The sequence below is a fragment of the Atractosteus spatula genome, chromosome 8 (assembly GCF_055471065.1).
Source record: "Atractosteus spatula isolate fAtrSpa1 chromosome 8, fAtrSpa1.hap1, whole genome shotgun sequence".
NCBI lineage: Eukaryota > Metazoa > Chordata > Actinopteri > Semionotiformes > Lepisosteidae > Atractosteus > Atractosteus spatula.
In genome coordinates, this window is record NC_142713.1 from 3,856,177 (window position 1) to 3,880,085 (window position 23,909).

Consider the following 23,909-nt stretch of genomic DNA (forward strand, 5'->3'; position numbering starts at 1 on the left):
AGACACCATTCCTTTTTGGGGCAAAGCACTGTATACAGCCATAGAGGTCAGAAAAAAATGTTTAGAAAACATTGAAAGAACTAAATTCCTAGGTATCCTTTCATCCCTAAAACACAGCCATGCAATCAAAAACTGTCTATATTGTATGGGAACAAAACCCTAACCCTAGCTTCGGGTTTTGCTAGTTAGGGTTAGGGTTCAAATATTTCTCAAAGACCATTTTCTCAATATTCCACTCATTTGAATGGAAAATGTGCTTCTCTGAATCAAAATATTAGTCTGAAAAGACAATACAACACTGCCAAAACCAAAAGAGTGTGTCAGGAATGGTCAAATTAATTTTTGAAAGGTATTCTTTCATTGGAAATGTTGTGTTAAATGTAGAGCTGAATGAATGTACGTTTAGGCTTAAGTGCCCTAAAAGTCAGAAACATTTAATACATTTTGGCTTCATTTGTTAATATGCCTTTGATTTTAAAGCCCATGGCAAGAGTTTGAAAGTTAAATCAGGTTCTTTTTAACTGTTGCTTGTCGGGCTATTCAGACACCATTCCTTTTTGGGGCAAAGCACTGTATACAGCCATATAGGTCAGAAAAAAATGTTTAGAAAACATTGAAAGAACTATATTCCTAGGTATCCTTTCAGCCCTAAAACACAGCCATGCCATCAAAAACTGTCTACATTGTATGGGAATAAAACCCTAACCCTAGCTTCGGGTTTTGCTAGTTAGGGTTAGGGTTCAAATATTTCTCAAAGACCATTTTCTCAATATTCCACTCATTTGACTGGAAAATGTGCTTCTCTGAATCAAAATATTAGTCTGAAAAGACAATACAACACTGCCAAAACCAAAAGAGTGTGTCAGGAATGGTCAAATTAATTTTTGAAAGGTATTCTTTCATTGGAAATGTTGTGTTAAACGTAGTGCTGAATGAACGTACGTTTGGGCTTAAGTGCCCTAAAAGTCTGAAACATTGAATACATTTTGGCTTCATTTGTTAATATGCCTTTGATTTTAAAGCCCATGGCAAGAGTTTGAAAGTTAAATCAGGTTTTTCGAACTGTTGCTTGTCGGGCAATTCAGACACCATTCCTTTTTGGGGCAAAACACTGTATACAGCCATATAGGACAGAAAAAAATGTTTAGAAAACATTGAAAGAATTATATTCCTAGGTATCTTTTCAGCCCTAAAACACAGCCATGCCATCAAAAACTGTCTACATTGTATGGGAATAAAACCCTAACCCTAGCTTCGGGTTTTGCTAGTTAGGGTTAGGGTTCAAATAATTCTCAAAGACCATTTTCTCAATATTCCACTCATTTGAATGGAAAATGTGCTTCTCTGAATTAAAATATTAGTCTGAAAAGACAATATAACACTGCCAAAACCAAAAGAGTGTGTCAGGAATGGTCAAATTATTTTTTGAAAGGAACTCTTTCATTGGAAATGTTGTGTTAAACGTAGTGCTGAAAGAACGTACGTTTAGGCTTAAGTGCCCTAGAAGTCTGAAACATTTAATACATTTTGGCTTCATTTGTTAATATGCCTTTGATTTTAAAGCCCATGGCAAGAGTTTGAAAGTTAAATCAGGTTCTTTTTAACTGTTGCTTGTCGGGCTATTCAGACACCATTCCTTTTTGGGGCAAAGCACTGTATACAGCCATATAGGTCAGAAAAAAATGTTTAGAAAACATTGAAAGAACTATATTCCTAGGTATCCTTTCAGCCCTAAAACACAGCCATGCCATCAAAAACTGTCTACATTGTATGGGAATAAAACCCTAACCCTAGCTTCGGGTTTTGCTAGTTAGGGTTAGGATTCAAATATTTCTCAAAGACCATTTTCTCAATATTCCACTCATTTGACTGGAAAATGTGCTTCTCTGAATCAAAATATGAGTCTGAAAAGACAATATAACACTGCCAAAACCAAAAGAGTGTGTCAGGAATGGTCAAATTATTTTTTGAAAGGAACTCTTTCATTGGAAATGTTGTGTTAAACGTAGTGCTGAATGAACGTAAGTTTAAGCTTAAGTGCCCTCGAAGTCTGAAACATTTAATACATTTTGGCTTTATTTGTTAATATGCCTTTGATTTTAAAGCCCATGGCAAGAGTTTGAAAGTTAAATCAGGTTCTTTCGAACTGTTGCTTGTCGGGCAATTCAGACACCTTTCCTTTTTGGGGCAAAGCACTGTATACAGCCATATAGGTCAGAAAAAAATGTTTAGAAAACATTGAAAGAACTAGATTCCTAGGTATCCTTTCAGCCCTAAAACACAGCCATGCCATCAAAAACTGTCTACATTGTATGGGAATAAAACCCTAACCCTAGCTTCGGGTTTTGCTAGTTAGGGTTAGGATTCAAATATTTCTCAAAGACCATTTTCTCAATATTCCACTCATTTGACTGGAAAATGTGCTTCTCTGAATCAAAATATGAGTCTGAAAAGACAATACAACACTGCCAAAACCAAAAGAGTGTGTCAGGAATGGTCAAATTATTTTTTGAAAGGAACTCTTTCATTGGAAATGTTGTGTTAAACGGAGTGCTGAATGAATGTACGTTTAGGCTTAAGTGCCCTAAAAGTCAGAAACATTGAATACATTTTGGCTTTATTTGTTAATATGCCTTTGATTTTAAAGCCCATGGCAAGAGTATGAACGTTAAATCAGGTTCTTTTTAACTGTTGCTTGTCGGGCTATTCAGACACCATTCCTTTCTGGGGCAAAGCACTGTATACAGCCATATAGGTCAGAAAAAAATGTTTAGAAAACATTGAAAGAACTATATTCCTAGGTATCCTTTCAGCCCTAAAAAACAGCCATGCCATCAAAAACTGTCTACATTGTATGGGAATAAAACCCTAACCTTAGCTTCGGGTTTTGCTAGTTAGGGTTAGGGTTCAAATAATTCTCAAAGACCATTTTCTCAATATTCCACTCATTTGACAGGAAAATGTGCTTCTCTGAATCAAAATATTAGTCTGAAAAGACAATACAACACTGCCAAAACCAAAAGAGTGTGTCAGGAATGGTCAAATTAATTTTTGAAAGGTATTGTTTCATTGGAAATGTTGTGTTAAACGTAGTGCTGAATGAACGTACGTTTGGGCTAACGTGCCCTAAAAGTCTGAAACATTTAATACATTTTGGCTTCATTTGTTAATATGCCTTTGATTTTAAAGCCCATGGCAACAGTTTGAAATTTAAGTCAGGTTCTTTCGAACTGTTCCTTGTCGGGCAATTCAGACACCATTCCTTTTTGGGGCAAAGCACTATATACAGCCATAGAGGTCAGAAAAAAATGTTCAGAAAACATTGAAAGAACTAAATTCCTAGGTATCCTTTCATCCTTAAAACACAGCCATGCCATCAAAAACTGTCTACATTGCATGGGAACAAAACCCTAACCCTAGCTTCGGGTTTTGCTAGTTAGGGTTAGGGTTCAAATATTTCTCAAAAACCATTTTCTCAATATTCCACTCATTTGACTGGAAAATGTGCTTCTCTGAATCAAAATATGAGTCTGAAAAGACAATATAACACTGCCAAAACCAAAAGAGTGTGTCAGGAATGGTCAAATTATTTTTTGAAAGAAACTCTTTCATTGGAAATGTTGTGTTAAACATAGTGCTGAATGAATGTATGTTTAGGCTTAAGTGCCCTAAAAGTCTGAAACATTTAATACATTTTGGCTTTATTTGATAATATGCCTTTGATTTTAAAGCCCATGGCAAGAGTTTGAAAGTTAAATCAGGTTCTTTCGAACTGTTGCTTGTCGGGCAATTCAGACACCATTCCTTTTTGGGGCAAAGCACTGTATATAGCCATAGAGGTCAGAAAAAAATGTTTAGAAAACATTGAAAGAACTAAATTCCTAGGTATCCTTTCAGCCCTAAAACACAGCCATGCCATCAAAAACTGTCTACATTGTATGGGAATAAAACCCTAACCCTAGCTTCGGGTTTTGCTAGTTAGGGTTAGGGTTCAAATATTTCTCAAAGACCATTTTCTCAATATTCCACTCATTTGACTGGAAAATGTGCTTCTCTGAATCAAAATATTAGTCTGAAAAGACAATATAACACTGCCAAAACCAAAAGAGTGTGTCAGGAATGGTCAAATTAATTTTTGAAAGGTATTCTTTCATTGGAAATGTTGTGTTAAACGTAGTGCTGAATGAACGTACGTTTAGGCTTAAGTGCCCTAGAAGTCTGAAACATTTAATACATTTTGGCTTAATTTGTTAATATGTCTTTGATTTTAAAGCCCATGGCAAGAGTCTGAAAGTTAAATCAGGTTCTTTTTAACTGTTGCTTGTCGGGCAATTCAGACACCATTCCTTTTTGGGGCAAAGCACTGTATACAGCCATATAGGTCAGAAAAAAATGTTTAGAAAACATTGAAAGAACTGTATTCCTAGGTATCCTTTCAGCCCTAAAACACAGCCATGCCATCAAAAACTGCCTACATTGTATGGGAATAAAACCCTAACCCTAGCTTCGGGTTTTGCTAGATAGGGTTAGGGTTCAAATATTTCTCAAAGACCATTTTCTCAATATTCCACTCATTTGACTGGAAAATGTGCTTCTCTGAATCAAAATATTAGTCTGAAAAGACAATATAACACTGCCAAAACCAAAAGAGTGCGTCAGGAATGGTCAAATTAATTTTTGAAAGGTATTCTTTCATTGGAAATGTTGTGTTAAACGTAGTGCTGAATGAACGTACGTTTAGGCTTAAGTGCCCTAAAAGTCTGAAACATTTAATACATTTTGGCTTCATTTGTTAATATGCCTTTGATTTTAAAGCCCATGGCAAGAGTTTGAAAGTTAAATTAGGTTCTTTCGATCTGTTGCTTGTCGGGCAATTCAGACACCATTCCTTTTTGGGGCAAAGCACTGTATACAGCCATAGAGGTCAGAAAAAAATGTTTAGAAAACATTGAAAGAACGAAATTCCTAGGTATCCTTTCAGCCCTAAAACACAGCCATGCCATCAAAAACTGTCTACATTGTATGGGAATAAAACCCTAACCCTAGCTTCGGGTTTTGCTAGTTAGGGTTCAAATATTTCTCAAAGACCATTTTCTCAATATTCCACTCATTTGAATGGAAAATGTGCTTCTCTGAATCAAAATATTAGTCTGAAAAGACAATACAACACTGCCAAAACCAAAAGAGTGTGTCAGGAATGGTCAAATTAATTTTTGAAAGGTATTCTTTCATTGGAAATGTTGTGTTAAACGTAGTGCTGAATGAACGTAAGTTTAAGCTTAAGTGCCCTCGAAGTCTGAAACATTTAATACATTTTGGCTTTATTTGTTAATATGCCTTTGATTTTAAAGCCCATGGCAAGAGTTTGAAAGTTAAATCAGGTTCTTTCGAACTGTTGCTTGTCGGGCAATTCAGACACCATTCCTTTTTGGGGCAAAGCACTGTATACAGCCATAGAGGTCAGAAAAAAATGTTTAGAAAACATTGAAAGAACTAAATTCCTAGGTATCCTTTCAGCCCTAAAACACAGCCATGCCATCAAAAACTGTCTACATTGTATGGGAATAAAACCCTAACCCTAGCTTCGGGTTTTGCTAGTTAGGGTTAGGGTTCAAATATTTCTCAAAGACCGTTTTCTCAATATTCCACTCATTTGACTGGAAAATGTGCTTCTCTGAATCAAAATATTAGTCTGAAAAGACAATACAACACTGCCAAAACCAAAAGAGTGTGTCAGGAATGGTCAAATTAATTTTTGAAAGGAATTCTTTCATTGGAAATGTTGTGTTAAACGTAGTGCTGAATGAACGTACGTTTAGGCTTAAGTGCCCTAAAAGTCTGAAACATTTAATACATTTTGGCTTTATTTGTTAATATGCCTTTGATTTTAAAGCCCATGGCAAGAGTTTGAAAGTTAAATCAGGTTCTTTCGAACTGTTGCTTGTCGGGCAATTCAGACACCATTCCTTTTTGGGGCAAAGCACTGTATACAGCCATAGAGGTCAGAAAAAAATGTTTAGAAAACATTGAAAGAACTAAATTCCTAGGTATCCTTTCAGCCCTAAAACACAGCCATGCCATCAAAAACTGCCTACATTGTATGGGAATAAAACCCTAACCCTAGCTTCGGGTTTTGCTAGTTAGGGTTCAAATATTTCTCAAAGACCATTTTCTCAATATTCCACTCATTTGAATGGAAAATGTGCTTCTCTGAATCAAAATATTAGTCTGAAAAGACAATACAACACTGCCAAAACCAAAAGAGTGTGTCAGGAATGGTCAAATTAATTTTTGAAAGGTATTCTTTCATTGGAAATGTTGTGTTAAACATAGTGCTGAATGAACGTAAGTTTAAGCTTAAGTGCCGTCGAAGTCTGAAACATTTAATACATTTTGGCTTTATTTGTTAATATGCCTTTGATTTTTAAGCTCATGGCAGGAGTTTGAAAGTTAAAACAGGATTTTCGAACTGTTGCTTGTGGGGCAATTCAGACACCATTCCTTTTTGGGGCAAAGCACTGTATACAGCCATAGAGGTCAGAAAAAAATGTTTAGAAAACATTGAAAGAACTAAATTCCTAGGTATCCTTTCAGCCCTAAAACACAGCCATACCATCAAAAACTGTCTACATTGTATGGGAATAAAACCCTAACCCTAGCTTCGGGTTTTGCTAGTTAGGGTTAGGGTTCAAATATTTCTCAAAGACCATTTTCTCAATATTCCACTCATTTGAATGGAAAATGTGCTTCTCTGAATCAAAATATTAGTCTGAAAAGACAATATAACACTGCCAAAACCAAAAGAGTGTGTCAGGAATGGTCAAATTAATTTTTGAAAGGTATTCTTTCATTGGAAATGTTGTGTTAAACGTAGTGCTGAATGAACGTACGTTTAGGCTTAAGTGCCCTAAAAGTCTGAAACATTTAATGAATTTTGGCTTCATTTGTTAATATGCCTTTGATTTTAAAGCCCATGGCAAGAGTTTGAAAGTTAAATCAGGTTTTTCCAAATGTTGCTTGTCGGGCAATTCAGATACCATTCCTTTTTGGGGCAAAGCACTGTATACAGCCATATAGGTCATAAAAAAATTTTTAGAAAACATTGAAAGAACTATATTCCTAGGTATCCTTTCAGCCCTAAAACACAGCCATGCCATCAAAAACTGTCTACATTGTATGGGAATAAAACCCTAACCCTAGCTTCGGGTTTTGCTAGTTAGGGTTAGGGTTCAAATATTTCTCAAAGACCATTTTCTCAATATTCCACTCATTTGATTAGAAAATGTGCTTCTCTGAATCAAAATATTAGTCTGAAAAGACAATACAACACTGCCAAAACCAAAAGAGTGTGTCAGGAATGGTCAAATTAATTTTTGAAAGGAATTCTTTCATTGGAAATGTTGTGTTAAACGTAGTGCTGAATGAACGTACGTTTAGGCTTAAGTGCCCTAAAAGTCTGAAACATTTAATACATTTTGGCTTTATTTGTTAATATGCCTTTGATTTTAAAGCCCATGGCAAGAGTTTGAAAGTTAAATCAGGTTCTTTCGAACTGTTGCTTGTCGGGCAATTCAGACACCATTCCTTTTTGGGGCAAAGCACTGTATACAGCCATAGAGGTCAGAAAAAAATGTTTAGAAAACATTGAAAGAACTAAATTCCTAGGTATCCTTTCAGCCCTAAAACACAGCCATGCCATCAAAAACTGCCTACATTGTATGGGAATAAAACCCTAACCCTAGCTTCGGGTTTTGCTAGTTAGGGTTCAAATATTTCTCAAAGACCATTTTCTCAATATTCCACTCATTTGAATGGAAAATGTGCTTCTCTGAATCAAAATATTAGTCTGAAAAGACAATACAACACTGCCAAAACCAAAAGAGTGTGTCAGGAATGGTCAAATTAATTTTTGAAAGGTATTCTTTCATTGGAAATGTTGTGTTAAACATAGTGCTGAATGAACGTAAGTTTAAGCTTAAGTGCCGTCGAAGTCTGAAACATTTAATACATTTTGGCTTTATTTGTTAATATGCCTTTGATTTTTAAGCTCATGGCAGGAGTTTGAAAGTTAAAACAGGATTTTCGAACTGTTGCTTGTGGGGCAATTCAGACACCATTCCTTTTTGGGGCAAAGCACTGTATACAGCCATAGAGGTCAGAAAAAAATGTTTAGAAAACATTGAAAGAACTAAATTCCTAGGTATCCTTTCAGCCCTAAAACACAGCCATACCATCAAAAACTGTCTACATTGTATGGGAATAAAACCCTAACCCTAGCTTCGGGTTTTGCTAGTTAGGGTTAGGGTTCAAATATTTCTCAAAGACCATTTTCTCAATATTCCACTCATTTGAATGGAAAATGTGCTTCTCTGAATCAAAATATTAGTCTGAAAAGACAATATAACACTGCCAAAACCAAAAGAGTGTGTCAGGAATGGTCAAATTAATTTTTGAAAGGTATTCTTTCATTGGAAATGTTGTGTTAAACGTAGTGCTGAATGAACGTACGTTTAGGCTTAAGTGCCCTAAAAGTCTGAAACATTTAATGAATTTTGGCTTCATTTGTTAATATGCCTTTGATTTTAAAGCCCATGGCAAGAGTTTGAAAGTTAAATCAGGTTTTTCCAAATGTTGCTTGTCGGGCAATTCAGATACCATTCCTTTTTGGGGCAAAGCACTGTATACAGCCATATAGGTCATAAAAAAATTTTTAGAAAACATTGAAAGAACTATATTCCTAGGTATCCTTTCAGCCCTAAAACACAGCCATGCCATCAAAAACTGTCTACATTGTATGGGAATAAAACCCTAACCCTAGCTTCGGGTTTTGCTAGTTAGGGTTAGGGTTCAAATATTTCTCAAAGACCATTTTCTCAATATTCCACTCATTTGATTAGAAAATGTGCTTCTCTGAATCAAAATATTAGTCTGAAAAGACAATACAACACTGCCAAAACCAAAAGAGTGTGTCAGGAATGGTCAAATTAATTTTTGAAAGGTATTCTTTCATTGGAAATGTTGTGTTAAACGTAGTGCTGAATGAACGTAAGTTTAGGCTTAAGTGCCCTAGAAGTCTGAAACATTTAATACATTTTGGCTTCAATTGTTAATATGCCTTTGATTTTAAAGCCCATGGCAAGGGTTTGAACGTTACATCAGGTTCTTTTTAACTGTTGCTTGTCGGGCAATTCAGACACCATACCTTTTTGGGGCAAAGCACTGTAGCGGCGAGGCTTAATAATAAGGCAGAATTAAGTGTTTCTGAGCTTCCCAAATGAGGCCCCATTTCTCTGTTCATCTCTGTGGTGCAGCCACAGAGAAACTATTCATGCAAGATGATTTAAGGTTTCCTAGGACAGCTCCCAAAGGGGGATGCACTTAGCTAAGTCTGGCTATCATGATCAATGGTCATCCACTGGCGCCTATCAGTCTAGGGAGTGCCGGATGGACATCTGGACTGCATTACTAAGTGTCAGGACTAAGTGACTCATATCTCACCTTGATCAACCAATCAGGGACTGGTAGGGCTGAGTAACCCACGTGGGACTCTGATGCCCATGGAACTTTCAGCCAATCAACAAGCTGAAGTTCCTCCAGGTAAAAACAGGCAACACAGGCCTGGAGATTCAGATTCAACAAGATTAAGATTCAACAAGATTCAGATTCGGGAGATTCGGTAAGATTCTGGAGAGGATTCTGTGGACTGTTCTAAAGGGAATTCAAAGGAGAATTCCAGGGCAGGACGGCCCAGGAGCAGAAGGCTCCCAAGGGCAGGACAATCACGCAGCGCGCCTCCTGACCATCCCGAGACTCAGCCCCGACAACCACGGAACGGCCAGTGTGTCCGAGTGCCAGAACTTTCCTTTGTTCTAAGAGTCTAGAGTGGAGGTTGCCAGAGAGTAACCAGCAGCAGGCCTCGTGAACATGTCGGAACTGTGGACAGCTGAATCATTATTCAGAACTAGCGCTTCATCAGGAACGAACCGGTCCTCTTCCTGACTTGCTGGGACCCACAGTCATCTTTTCTCCTGTGCACAAACTTTGCTAGTTAAAACCAACACTAACTAGCCGGCCAGTGAGCATCTGCAGCGCACCGTCGCAAGCCGCACAGCACAGCCTGGCACCGAGCCAGACAGCGCGGATTGGACAGCAACAGCCTGCAACTGTTTCTTTGTGCCTGCAGGAGATCTGAATCCCCAGAAATTGGATGAGTATTCAACTTCAATGCATTACAGCTCGAGAATTCAATTGTTATCCAAACCAGTTGATATCAATTTAATTCCTAAGAGTTATGTACTTGTTTTGAGTATCTAATGTAGAAGTTGTAACCAAGTTCATTTACGAAACGGTCTTAATGAATGATATACTGAACGTATGTCCTCTTGATATATGTAACACTTCGTAACTGATTGAATATATACCTTTTGTATTCTGATAACCCTCTCGATAAGATCTGTTAGGTTTACATGCATATTCTATGTATTAATAAATGTATCCTCGTGTATTAGTACCTGTGTGTGTGCGTTGTTTGAGTTATGTCGCATGGTTGGATTCTAAAGCCATCAAAAGAATCAATTTTGTGATTTACTGCTACAATTAATAATTGTCTCAGTAAATGCCCAAACCCTACAGAACTGGTGCCTTCAGAGAGCCACTATGATTACATATTTGGCGTCCCTGAACGGCTATGAAACACTACATTTATGGCGTCCCTGGACCGGCGTGGCAAGACTGAAATGAATCAACCAAGTGGAATAATTCATATAAAACGCCGCGGGTTTCATACACGACAATACAGTGTGCTGAAAGCCGAAAGGAAAAAAGTTCCCCTTGCTCTTTAAGCAGTGCTTGATTGTTTTGTGATCTTTTGCAATCTACCGGGTTGATTGCATACTTGATCTTGTGGTTTTCTGTGGTAAAACTGTGATTTCGTGCTTAAAAGTAATACTCTTTAAGTTTAACGATGGTTGCTAAAAGGTCTGAATTCGAGTCGCTATTAAGCACTCTCTCTAGCAGCGACAAGTCTGACCACGATCTCTTCCATATCTCCGTCAGCGGAGAAGCTAGAAGAATAAATCTCCATTCTCTGAGAGAGCTAGCGAAGGACATAGAGAGATTTGACCCCGCAGTGTCAGAGAATAATATCGAGAGTTATATTCAAGACCTCAGGTATAACCTGCAGTTCCTGCCAAACGCCACAGAACAGGAGAAAGTGTTTCTGGTCAGGAAAACTACCAGCAGAGCTGTACATGAGTGGATGGCTAGGCAGATGAAAGAAGTCTGTAATGACTTTGAGCAGCTATGTCAAGCACTTATCGAAGAATACAGTACGTTTATTGACCCGACTGCCGCGATAGCCGCCGCCCTTAACATTAAGCACGAGAGAGCAGAGTCCCCTCGCGAATATTACGAGAGACTTAGACGAACTTATTTTGCAGGGCGAAATTATGAGGGTTGCGAAGAGAACACACATTTCAAGGGTTTATTCATTGCGAATCTCCACCCATCAGTCAGAAAGATGATCTTAATGCATACAGATGCACAGACCATGAAAGTGACTGATATTAAGAGATTCGTGCAGAAAGCCTGGGAGTATGATGTCCAAAGTCGCTCTGAGCAAAAAGCTGCTAAAGCGACTGTGTTCGCCGTCAGAGCCAGCAGGGTTAACTCCCTCCTGCTCGAAGGAGCACAGGCTCCTGAGCTGGCTAAGCCCCGTTCCAAAGCAGGCACACAGGACCGCACCCAGCGTCCTAAGTGCCATGAGAACACCGGGGGAGGGAAAGGGCTAGATAAAGCTGAACAAAAGGATTCAGTAGCCTCCCGCCTGGCCAGGCTTGAACAAGCTTTATTAGGACAGGGACAACCGCTCCCCAAGGCTGCCGGAAGCGTGAATGAGCTGATACTCTCCACTGGAGGAGGCGGAGACCCGCCCCCTCTCCCTCCCTCAGTCTATCTGATTGAGCGGAAGGGTTCCTGCCTGGATGAGGTCGGCCACTCCCAAGCGAGTGCTGACTCCACCCCTGAAGTCACAGAGCAGGCAGTAAAACAGAGAGGAAAAGCAGGAAGCTTTTACCTCAAGGCTGCCATGGGAGATGTCTTACCCAGTGAGACACTGATTGACACTGAGGTTGAAAGGTGTTTGATGTCACACGGCAAGCTCAAACGGGTTGAAAAAGAAAAGGGCATGCGACTCAGAGTGGAACCTTTGGTGGATCACCAGAAAGGCAAAGTGTGGAAACAGGTCAAGGCTCCTAAGCCTTCTATACAGAAGGAAAGGGGGGCCAAGAGGCAGACTGTGCTCACACAGTGCCCACCGAACACAGAAGCCTATGCGGAGATTCCTTCTGTTCCCTCTGGACAAGAAATAAAAATATTATCTTGTTTCCCAGATATACAGGGAAGTCGTGCCCTGGCCAAGGTCACAACAGCCTCCATGCCACAGGAGCGGTGCTCCAAGCAGCCGCCTGATCCACCAGGTAAAGCACACACCTTTTACATCCCTAAAGAGGAGCAGATCTCCCCACCTGGCGATGAAAAGGAGCTTTCCCTGTGCACCCTGGCACCCAAGAGGGGTCAGGAACACCACCCTGCAGTGGTGGAAGGGATCCAGATGGCAGGAGAGCAGGTTGGTGATGTAGCCCTCACCCTTAGCCCTGAGAGGTCCTCTATTAGTGAGGATCTGCTTGAGCAGCTGTCACAGGGCCACCACCAGGTGCCCCTGGTGCAACATTCACAGGTTAGACAGGAGGTCCAGCTGGACGCTGAGACTACTGCGCTGTGGACACACCTGATCCCAGATGCCGATTCCCTCTGCTGTGACCCAGGGAACCTGCAGTCAGGTAACATTATTTCTCACAACTACCAGGTAGTGAGTGAGACTGACCTGATTGTTCCTGCCTCAACGGCAGGGTTTCCAACACACCCAGTCCCCCAGAAGGGACAGGGAATGAAAGCCGAGCTGGTTTTCTTACAGCCACCAGCTCAGTCTGTCAGTCTGAGTCTGACCAACAGTGGTTCACCCAGACTGGAGCTGGATGGTCAAGCCACCCGCCTGCCAGTGCAGGACATCGCAAAGAGGGGTGTCAGAATCCCCGCCTGTACTGACATGGGCCTGGTGGGTGATAGCAAGTTCGAAGACAGTGAACTAGCTATCCCAGTGCTGGGGCAGCTCCCTGAACCCCTAGCGAGGGAAGGGGGGAGCGAGCAGGTGTCCTACACCCACGCCCAGCGAACGATTGTGAACATGCCGATAGAGGGATTCCTCAATCAGGAAGTGTGCAGGGTGGACCGGAACAGTGAGAATGGGGTAACAATCTCAGATCACTCAGGTGCTCCAGATGACCACTCAGCCGAGGGTCAGGCATGCTCCACCGCTGCACCGCCCCCTGCAGGGTTCCTAGAGCACAGGCATGAACAAATCGAAAAAGCAGATGCCCTGGAAATGGAGGAGCAGCATCAGCAGCTGTGTCAGATCTCCCCAGATTTCCAGGATGTTGGTGCCCAAGATGCCACATGGCATACTGAGAAAGACACCATGTACACGCTGCGCCAGCTTAGAAAGGCAACAGTCACTCAGAAGGAGATGACTGGGATCAGCCACCCGAAAAGACTTTTGGGAAGACTGATTGCTGCCGCCACTGTTGCACGTTTGCTTTTTCTGGTAGGTTTGTGTGCTACTGGCACTCTCACCCTGACTGCCCCAAGAAGGCAGGTGTCAGAGATGCCAGAGGGTAGTGACAGACTGTATCGACAGCAGCAAAAGTTGGAAAGCTTAGGGAAAACCCTACAGGCAACTTCCTATGCAACAGGGTTAAACCTTATTCCCCAACCAGTGGACATGATTGTTGGTGTTATACAGTGGGTTTATGCTTGTGTGCAACAGGCCAGAATGTTGACACAAGACCTGTTAAGGGAGTTTAGTGCCACTGTAGCCAGTCTAGCCACGGCACAATTCCCAACCCACTTGATTCCACTCTTCTCAGTAGAGGAGTATGTGACATTAACCCCATCGCTCATAGCTCACCCAGAAGGCAATCCAAGATTGAATTCGGTTCCAAATCTTGAGATGGGTATGGCTACCAAAGCTATCCATTGGCTGTGTCTAAACGATTCACCAATGAAGGGTGTAAAGCTACTAATGGGCAGAGGGAGGTTAATGAACCCCATGAAGAGCAGGTGGGACGTAAATGGCTGGTCAGCACACCACGTTTAACTGACACTGTGACTTGTGACAGGCATGATGCAGCTACCTAATAAAACAGTTCCTTTAAGTTCCTGAGGAGGCCATAGTACAGCATGGTAACTTAACACTGTACGGTCTAGAACCAGACAACATAAGACCAAACTTGAGGTCATGGATGCCTTCAGGTGCCACACTAAGGAATTGGATAGAAATCCAAGAAACAGTAAGCCCTGAAGAGGTACAGGTAGTTAGTTATGCTTTAATGGAACAAACCTCCAAACCACCCTAGCAGATACCCAACACAGGTGTTCTGGTTTATCGGGGGGCTGGGAACAGGAACTGGTGTTATTGTAACACTGCTGCCGGGTAGCTGGATCATGACTGACAGTGTACTCTGAATGATGTACTCTCACATCAAGATGTACTCCGGGTAGCATGAATGAGTCAAAGGTAGCATGTCAAAAGAAAGGAAGTGACTTCTCCCCAAATATCTGCCTACAGAGGTATCAGATATTGACAGTGAACTTCCTGATGTGTAATTCCTAGACTTAGATAATGTCTCCTACCGTGTTTATACATACTCCAGATGTTGTTCATAATGTTTGCATCCAATGCTGGTTCCGGTATGAATTCTCGAGGAGTAATGTGGACATTTAAGATTAATGTTCTAATGGCAAGGGACATCACTTAACTCTGTTTTGTTTTGTAGGCAACAACGCCTCAGGACCTCGTGACCTTCAAAAAGGGGGGATATGTAGCGGCGAGGCTTAATAATAAGGCAGAATTAAGTGTTTCTGAGCTTCCCAAATGAGGCCCCATTTCTCTGTTCATCTCTGTGGTGCAGCCACAGAGAAACTATTCATGCAAGATGATTTAAGGTTTCCTAGGACAGCTCCCAAAGGGGGATGCACTTAGCTAAGTCTGGCTATCATGATCAATGGTCATCCACTGGTGCCTATCAGTCTAGGGAGTGCCGGATGGACATCTGGACTGCATTACTAAGTGTCAGGACTAAGTGACTCATATCTCACCTTGATCAACCAATCAGGGACTGGTAGGGCTGAGTAACCCACGTGGGACTCTGATGCCCATGGAACTTTCAGCCAATCAACAAGCTGAAGTTCCTCCAGGTAAAAACAGGCAACACAGGCCTGGAGATTCAGATTCAACAAGATTCAGATTCGGGAGATTCAGTAAGATTCTGGAGAGGATTCTGTGGACTGTTCTAAAGGGAATTCAAAGGAGAATTCCAGGGCAGGACGGCCCAGGAGCAGAAGGCTCCCAAGGGCAGGACAATCACGCAGCGCGCCTCCTGACCATCCCGAGACTCAGCCCGGACAACCACGGAACGGCCAGTGTGTCCGAGTTCCAGAACTTTCCTTTGTTCTAAGAGTCTAGAGTGGAGGTTGCCAGAGAGTAACCAGCAGCAGGCCTGGGTGAACAGGTCGGAACTGTGGACAGCTGAATCATTATTCAGAACTAGCGCTTCATCAGGAACGAACCGGTCCTCTTCCTGACTTGCTGGGACCCACAGTCATCTTTTCTCCTGTGCACAAACTTTGCTAGTTAAAACCAACACTAACTAGCCGGCCAGTGAGCATCTGCAGCGCACCGTCGCAAGCCGCACAGCACAGCCTGGCACCGAGCCAGACAGCGCGGATTGGACAGCAACAGCCTGCAACTGTTTCTTTGTGCCTGCAGGAGATCTGAATCCCCAGAAATTGGATGAGTATTCAACTTCAATGCATTACAGCTCGAGAATTCAATTGTTATCCAAACCAGTTGATATCAATTTAATTCCTAAGAGTTATGTACTTGTTTTGAGTATCTAATGTAGAAGTTGTAACCAAGTTCATTTACGAAACGGTCTTAATGAATGATATACTGAACGTATGTCCTCTTGATATATGTAACACTTCGTAACTGATTGAATATATACCTTTTGTATTCTGATAACCCTCTCGATAAGATCTGTTAGGTTTACATGCATATTCTATGTATTAATAAATGTATCCTCGTGTATTAGTACCTGTGTGTGTGCGTTGTTTGAGTTATGTCGCATGGTTGGATTCTAAAGCCATCAAAAGAATCAATTTTGTGATTTACTGCTACAATTAATAATTGTCTCAGTAAATGCCCAAACCCTACAGAACTGGTGCCTTCAGAGAGCCACTATGATTACATATTTGGCGTCCCTGAACGGCTATGAAACACTACAGCACTGTATACAGCCATAGAGGTCAGAAAAAAATGTTTAGAAAACATTGAAAGAACTATATTCCTAGGTATCCTTTCAGCCCTAAAACACAGCCATGCCATCAAAAACTGTCTACATTGTATGGGAATAAAACCCTAACCCTAGCTTCGGGTTTTGCTTGTTAGGGTTAGGGTTCAAATATTTCTCAAAGACCATTTTCTCAATATTCCACTCATTTGACTGGAAAATGTGCTTTTCTGAATCAAAATATTAGTCTGAAAAGACAATACAACACTGCCAAAACCAAAAGAGTGATTCAGGAATGGTCAAATTAATTTTTGAAATGTATTCTTTCAATGGAAATGTTGTGTTAAACGTAGTGCTGAATGAACGTACGTTTGGGCTTAAGTGCCCTAAAAGTCTGAAAAATTTAATACATTTTGGCTTCATTTGTTTATATGCCTTTGATTTTAAAGCCCTTGGCAAGAGTTTGAAAGTTAAATCAGGTTCTTTCGAACTGTTGCTGGTCGGGCAATTCAGACACCATTCCTTTTTGGGGCAAAGCACAGAATACAGCCATATAGGTCAGAAACAAATGTTTAGAAAACATTGAAAGAACTATATTCCTAGGTATCCTTTCAGCCCTAAAACACAGCCATGCCATCAGAAACTGTCTACATTGTATGGGAATAAAACCCTAACCATAGCTTCGGGTTTTGCTAGTTAGGGTTAGGGTTCAAATATTTCTCAAAGACCATTTTCTCAATATTCCACTCATTTGAATGGAAAATGTGCTTCTCTGAATCAAAATATTAGTCTGAAAAGAAAATACAACACTGTCAAAACCAAAAGAGTGTGTCAGGAATGGTTAAATTAATTTTTGAAAGCTATTCTTTCATTTGAAATGTTGTGTTAAACGTAGTGCTGAATGAATGTACGTTTAGGATTAAGTGCCCTAAAAGTCTGAAACATTTAATACATTTTGGCTTTATTTGTTAATATGCCTTTGATTTTAAAGCCCATGGCAAGAGTTTGAAAGTTAAATCAGGTTCTTTCGAACTGTTGCTTGTCGGGCAATTCAGACACCATTCCTTTTTGGGGCAAAGCACTGTATACAGCCATAGAGGTCAGAAAAAAATGTTTAGAAAACATTGAAAGAACTAAATTCCTAGGTATCCTTTCAGCCCTAAAACACAGCCATGCCATCAAAAACTGTCTACATTGTATGGGAATAAAACCCTAACCCTAGCTTCGGGTTTTGCTAGTTAGGGTTAGGGTTCAAATATTTCTCAAAGACCATTTTCTCAATATTCCACTCATTTGAATGGAAAATGTGCTTCTCTGAATCAAAATATTAGTCTGAAAAGACAATACAACACTGCCAAAACCAAAAGAGTGTGGCAGGAATGGTCAAATTAATTTTTGAAAGGTATTCTTTCATTGGAAATGTTGTGTTAAACGTAGTGCTGAATGAATGTATGTTTAGGATTAAGTGCCCTAAAAGTCTGAAACATTTAATACATTTTGGCTTTATTTGTTAAAATGCCTTTGATTTTAAAGCCCATGGCAAGAGTTTGAAAGTTAAATCATGTTCTTTCGAACTGTTGCTTGTCGGGCAATTCAGACACCATTACTTTTTGGGGCAAAGCACTGTATACAGCCATAGAGGTCAGAAAAAAATGTTTTGAAAACATTGAAAAAACTAAATTCCTAGGTATCCTTTCAGCCCTAAAACACAGCCATGCCATCAAAAACTGTCTACATTGTATGGGAATAAAACCCTAACCCTAGCTTCGGGTTTTGCTAGTTAGGGTTAGGGTTCAAATATTTCTCAAAGACCATTTTCTCAATATTCCACTCATTTGAATGGAAAATGTGCTTCTCTGAATCAAAATATTAGTCTGAAAAGACAATACAACACTGCCAAAACCAAAAGAGTGTGGCAGGAATGGTCAAATTAATTTTTGAAAGGTATTCTTTCATTGGAAATGTTGTGTTAAACGTAGTGCTGAATGAATGTATGTTTAGGATTAAGTGCCCTAAAAGTCTGAAACATTTAATACATTTTGGCTTTATTTGTTAAAATGCCTTTGATTTTAAAGCCCATGGCAAGAGTTTGAAAGTTAAATCATGTTCTTTCGAACTGTTGCTTGTCGGGCAATTCAGACACCATTACTTTTTGGGGCAAAGCACTGTATACAGCCATAGAGGTCAGAAAAAAATGTTTTGAAAACATTGAAAAAACTAAATTCCTAGGTATCCTTTCAGCCCTAAAACACAGCCATGCCATCAAAAACTGTCTACATTGTATGGGAATAAAACCCTAACCCTAGCTTCAGGTTTTGCTAGTTAGGGTTAGGGTTCAAATATTTCTCAAAGACCATTTCCTCAATATTCCACTCATTTGAATGGAAAATGTGCTTCTCTGAATCAAAATATTAGTCTGAAAAGAAAATACAACACTGTCAAAATCAAAAGAGTGTGTCAGGAATGGTTAAATTAATTTTTGAAAGCTATTCTTTCATTTGAAATGTTGGGTTAAACGTAGTGCTGAATGAATGTACGTTTAGGCTTAAGTGCCCTAAAAGTCTGAAACATTTAATACATTTTGGTTTCATTTGTTAATATGCCTTTGATTTTAAAGCCCATGGCAAGAGTTTGAAAGTTAAATCAGGTTCTTTCGAACTGTTGCTTGTCGGGCAATTCAGACACCATTCCTTTTTGGGGCAAAGCACTGTATACAGCCATAGAGGTCAGAAAAAAATGTTTAGAAAACACTGAAAGAACTAAATACCTAGGTATCCTTTCAGCCCTAAAACACAGCCATGCCATCAAAAACTGTCTACATTGTATGGGAATAAAACCCTAACCCTAGCTTCAGGTTTTGCTAGTTAGGGTTAGGGTTCAAATATTTCTCAAAGACCATTTCCTCAATATTCCACTCATTTGAATGGAAAATGTGCTTCTCTGAATCAAAATATTAGTCTGAAAAGAAAATACAACACTGTCAAAACCAAAAGAGTGTGTCAGGAATGGTTAAATTAATTTTTGAAAGCTATTCTTTCATTTGAAATGTTGTGTTAAACGTAGTGCTGAATGAATGTACGTTTAGGATTAAGTGCCCTAAAAGTCTGAAACATTTAATACATTTTGGCTTCATTTGTTAATATGCCTTTGACTTTAAAGCCCAAGGCAAGAGTTTGAAAGTTAAATCAGGTTCTTTCGAACTGTTGCTTGTCGGGCAATTCAGACACCATTCCTTTTTGGGGCAAAGCACTGTATACAGCCATAGAGGTCAGAAAAAATGTTTAGAAAACATTGAAAGAACTAAATTCCTACGTATCCTTTCAGCCCTAAAACACAGCCATGCCATCAAAAACTGTCTACATTGTATGGGAATAAAACCCTAACCCTAGCTTCGGGTTTTGCTAGTTAGGGTTAGGGTTCAAATATTTCTCAAAGACCATTTCCTCAATATTCCACTCATTTGAATGGAAAATGTGCTTCTCTGAATCAAAATATTAGTCTGAAAAGACAATACAACACTGCCAAAACCAAAAGAGTGTGTCAGGAATGGTCAAATTAATTTTTGAAAGGTATTCTTTCATTTGAAATGTTGTGTTAAACGTAGTGCTGAATGAACGTACGTTTAGGCTTAAGTGCCCTAAAAGTCTGAAACATTTAATACATTTTGGCTTCATTTGTTAATATGCCTTTGATTTTAAAGCCCAAGGCAAGAGTTTGAAAGTTAAATCAGGTTCTTTCGAACTGTTTCTTGTCGGGCAATTCAGACACCATTCCTTTTTGGGGCAAAGCACTGTATACAGCCGTATAGGTCAGAAAAAAATGTTTAGAAAACATTGAAAGAACTATATTCCTAGGTATCCTTTCAGCCCTAAAACACAGCCATGCCATCAAAAACTGTCTACATTGTATGGGAATAAAACCCTAACCCTACCTTCGGGTTTTGCTAGTTAGGGTTAGGGTTCAAATATTTCTCAAAGACCATTTCCTCAATATTCCACTCATTTGAATGGAAAATGTGCTTCTCTGAATCAAAATATTAGTCTGAAAAGACAATACAACACTGCCAAAACCAAAAGAGTGTGGCAGGAATGGTCAAATTAATTTTTGAATGGTATTCTTTCATTGGAAATGTTGTGTTAAACGTAGTGCTGAATGAATGTATGTTTAGGATTAAGTGCCCTAAAAGTCTGAAACATTTAATACATTTTGGCTTTATTTGTTAAAATGCCTTTGATTTTAAAGCCCATGGCAAGAGTTTGAAAGTTAAATCATGTTTTTCGAACTGTTGCTTGTCGGGCAATTCAGACACCATTCCTTTTTGGGGCAAAGCACTGTATACAGCCATAGAGGTCAGAAAAAAATGTTTTGAAAACATTGAAAAAACTAAATTCCTAGGTATCCTTTCAGCCCTAAAACACAGCCATGCCATCAAAAACTGTCTACATTGTATGGGAATAAAACCCTAACCCTAGCTTCAGGTTTTGCTAGTTAGGGTTAGGGTTCAAATATTTCTCAAAGACCATTTCCTCAATATTCCACTCATTTGAATGGAAAATGTGCTTCTCTGAATCAAAATATTAGTCTGAAAAGAAAATACAACACTGTCAAAATCAAAAGAGTGTGTCAGGAATGGTTAAATTAATTTTTGAAAGCTATTCTTTCATTTGAAATGTTGGGTTAAACGTAGTGCTGAATGAATGTACGTTTAGGCTTAAGTGCCCTAAAAGTCTGAAACATTTAATACATTTTGGTTTCATTTGTTAATATGCATTTGATTTTAAAGCCCATGGCAAGAGTTTGAAAGTTAAATCAGGTTCTTTCGAACTGTTGCTTCTCAGGCAATTCAGACACCATTCCTTTTTCTGGCAAGGCACTGTATACAGCCGTATAGGTCAGAAAAAAATGTTTAGAAAACATTGAAAGAACTATATTCCTAGGTATCCTTTCAGCCCTAAAACACAGCCATGCCATCAAAAGCTGTCTACATTGTATGGGAATAAAACCCTAACCCTACCTTCGGGTTTTGCTAGTTAGGGTTAGGGTTCAAATATTTCTCAAAGACCATTTCCTCAATATTCCACTCATTTGAATGGAAAATGTGCTTCTCTGAATCAAAATATTAGTCTGAAAAGACAATACAACACTGCCAAAACCAAAAGAGTGTGGCAGGAATGGTCAAATTAATTTTTGAAAGGTATTCTTTCATTGGAAATGTTGTGTTAAACGTAGTGCTGAATGAATGTACGTTTAGGATTAAGTGCCCTAAAAGTCTGAAACATTTAATACATTTTGGCTTCATTTGTTAATATGCCTTTGATTTTAAAGCCCATGGCAAGAGTTTGAAAGTTAAATCAGGTTCTTTCGAACTGCTGCTTGTCGGGCAATTCAGACACCATTCCTTTTTGGGGCAAAGCACTGTACACAGCCATAGAGGTCAGAAAAAAATGTTTAGAAAACATTGAAAGAACTAAATTCCTAGGTATCCTTTCAGCCCTAAAACACAGCCATGCCATCAAAAACTGTCTACATTGTATTGGAATAAAACCCTAACCCTAGCTTCGGGTTTTGCTAGTTAGGGTTAGGGTTCAAATATTTCTCAAAGACCATTTCCTCAATATTCCACTCATTTGATGGAAAATGTGCTTCTCTGAATCAAAATATTAGTCTGAAAAGAAAATACAACACTGTCAAAACCAAAAGAGTGTGTCAGGAATGGTTAAATTAATTTTTGAAAGCTATTCTTTCATTTGAAATGTTGTGTTAAACGTAGTGCTGAATGAATGTACGTTTAGGATTAAGTGCCCTAAAAGTCTGAAACATTTAATACATTTTGGCTTTATTTGTTAATATGCCTTTGATTTTAAAGCCCATGGCAAGAGTTTGAAAGTTAAATCAGGTTCTTTCGAACTGTTGCTTGTCGGGCAATTCAGACACCATTCCTTTTTGGGGCAAAGCACTGTATACAGCCATAGAGGTCAGAAAAAAATGTTTAGAAAACACTGAAAGAACTAAATACCTAGGTATCCTTTCAGCCCTAAAACACAGCCATGCCATCAAAAACTGTCTACATTGTATGGGAATAAAACCCTAACCCTAGCTTCGGGTTTTGCTAGTTAGGGTTAGGGTTCAAATATTTCTCAAAGACCATTTCCTCAATATTCCACTCATTTGAATGGAAAATGTGCTTCTCTGAATCAAAATATTAGTCTGAAAAGACAATACAACACTGCCAAAACCAAAAGAGTGTGTCAGGAATGGTCAAATTAATTTTTGAAAGGTATTCTTTCATTGGAAATGTTGGGTTAAACGTAGTGCTGAATGAATGTACGTTTAGGCTTAAGTGCCGTAAAAGTCAGAAACATTTAATACATTTTGGCTTTATTTGTTAATATGCCTTTGATTTTAAAGCCCATGGCAAGAGTTTGAAAGTTAAATCAGGTTCTTTCGAAATGTTGCTTGTCGGGCAATTCAGACACCATTCCTTTTTGGGGCAAAGCACTGTATACAGCCATAGAGGTCAGAAAAAAATGTTTAGAAAACATTGAAAGAACTAAATTCCTAGGTATCCTTTCAGCCCTAAAACACAGCCATCCCATCAAAAACTGTCTACATTGTATGGGAATAAAACCCTAACCCTAGCTTCGGGTTTTGCTAGTTAGGGTTACGGTTCAAATATTTCTCAAAGACCATTTCCTCAATATTCCACTCATTTGAATGGAAAATGTGCTTCTCTGAATCAAAATATTAGTCTGAAAAGAAAATACAACACTGTCAAAACCAAAAGAGTTTGTCAGGAATGGTTAAATTAATTTTTGAAAGGTATTCTTTCATTTGAAATGTTGTGTTAAACGTAGTGCTGAATGAACGTACGTTTAGGCTTAAGTGCCCTAAAAGTCTGAAACATTTAATACATTTTGGCTTCATTTGTTAATATGCCTTTGATTTTAAAGCCCAAGGCAAGAGTTTGAAAGTTAAATCAGGTTCTTTCGAACTGTTGCTTGTCGGGCAATTCAGACACCATTCCTTTTTGGGGCAAAGCACTGTATACAGCCATAGAGGTCAGAAAAAAATGTTTAGAAAACATTGAAAGAACTAAATTCCTAGGTATCCTTTCAGCCCTAAAACACAGCCATGCCATCAAAAACTGTCTACATTGTATGGGAATAAAACCCTAACCCTAGCTTCGGGTTTTGCTAGTTAGGGTTAGGGTTGAAATATTTCTCAAAGACCATTTTCTCAATATTCCACTCATTTGACTGGAAAATGTGCTTCTCTGAATCAAAATATTAGGCTGAAAAGACAATACAACACTGCCAAAACCAAAAGAGTGTGTCAGGAATGGTCAAATTAATTTTTGAAAGGTATTCTTTCATTGGAAATGTTGGGTTAAACGTAGTGCTGAATGAATGTAAGTTTAGGCTTAAGTGCCGTAAAAGTCAGAAACATTTAATACATTTTGGCTTTATTTGTTAATATGCCTTTGATTTTAAAGCCCATGGCAAG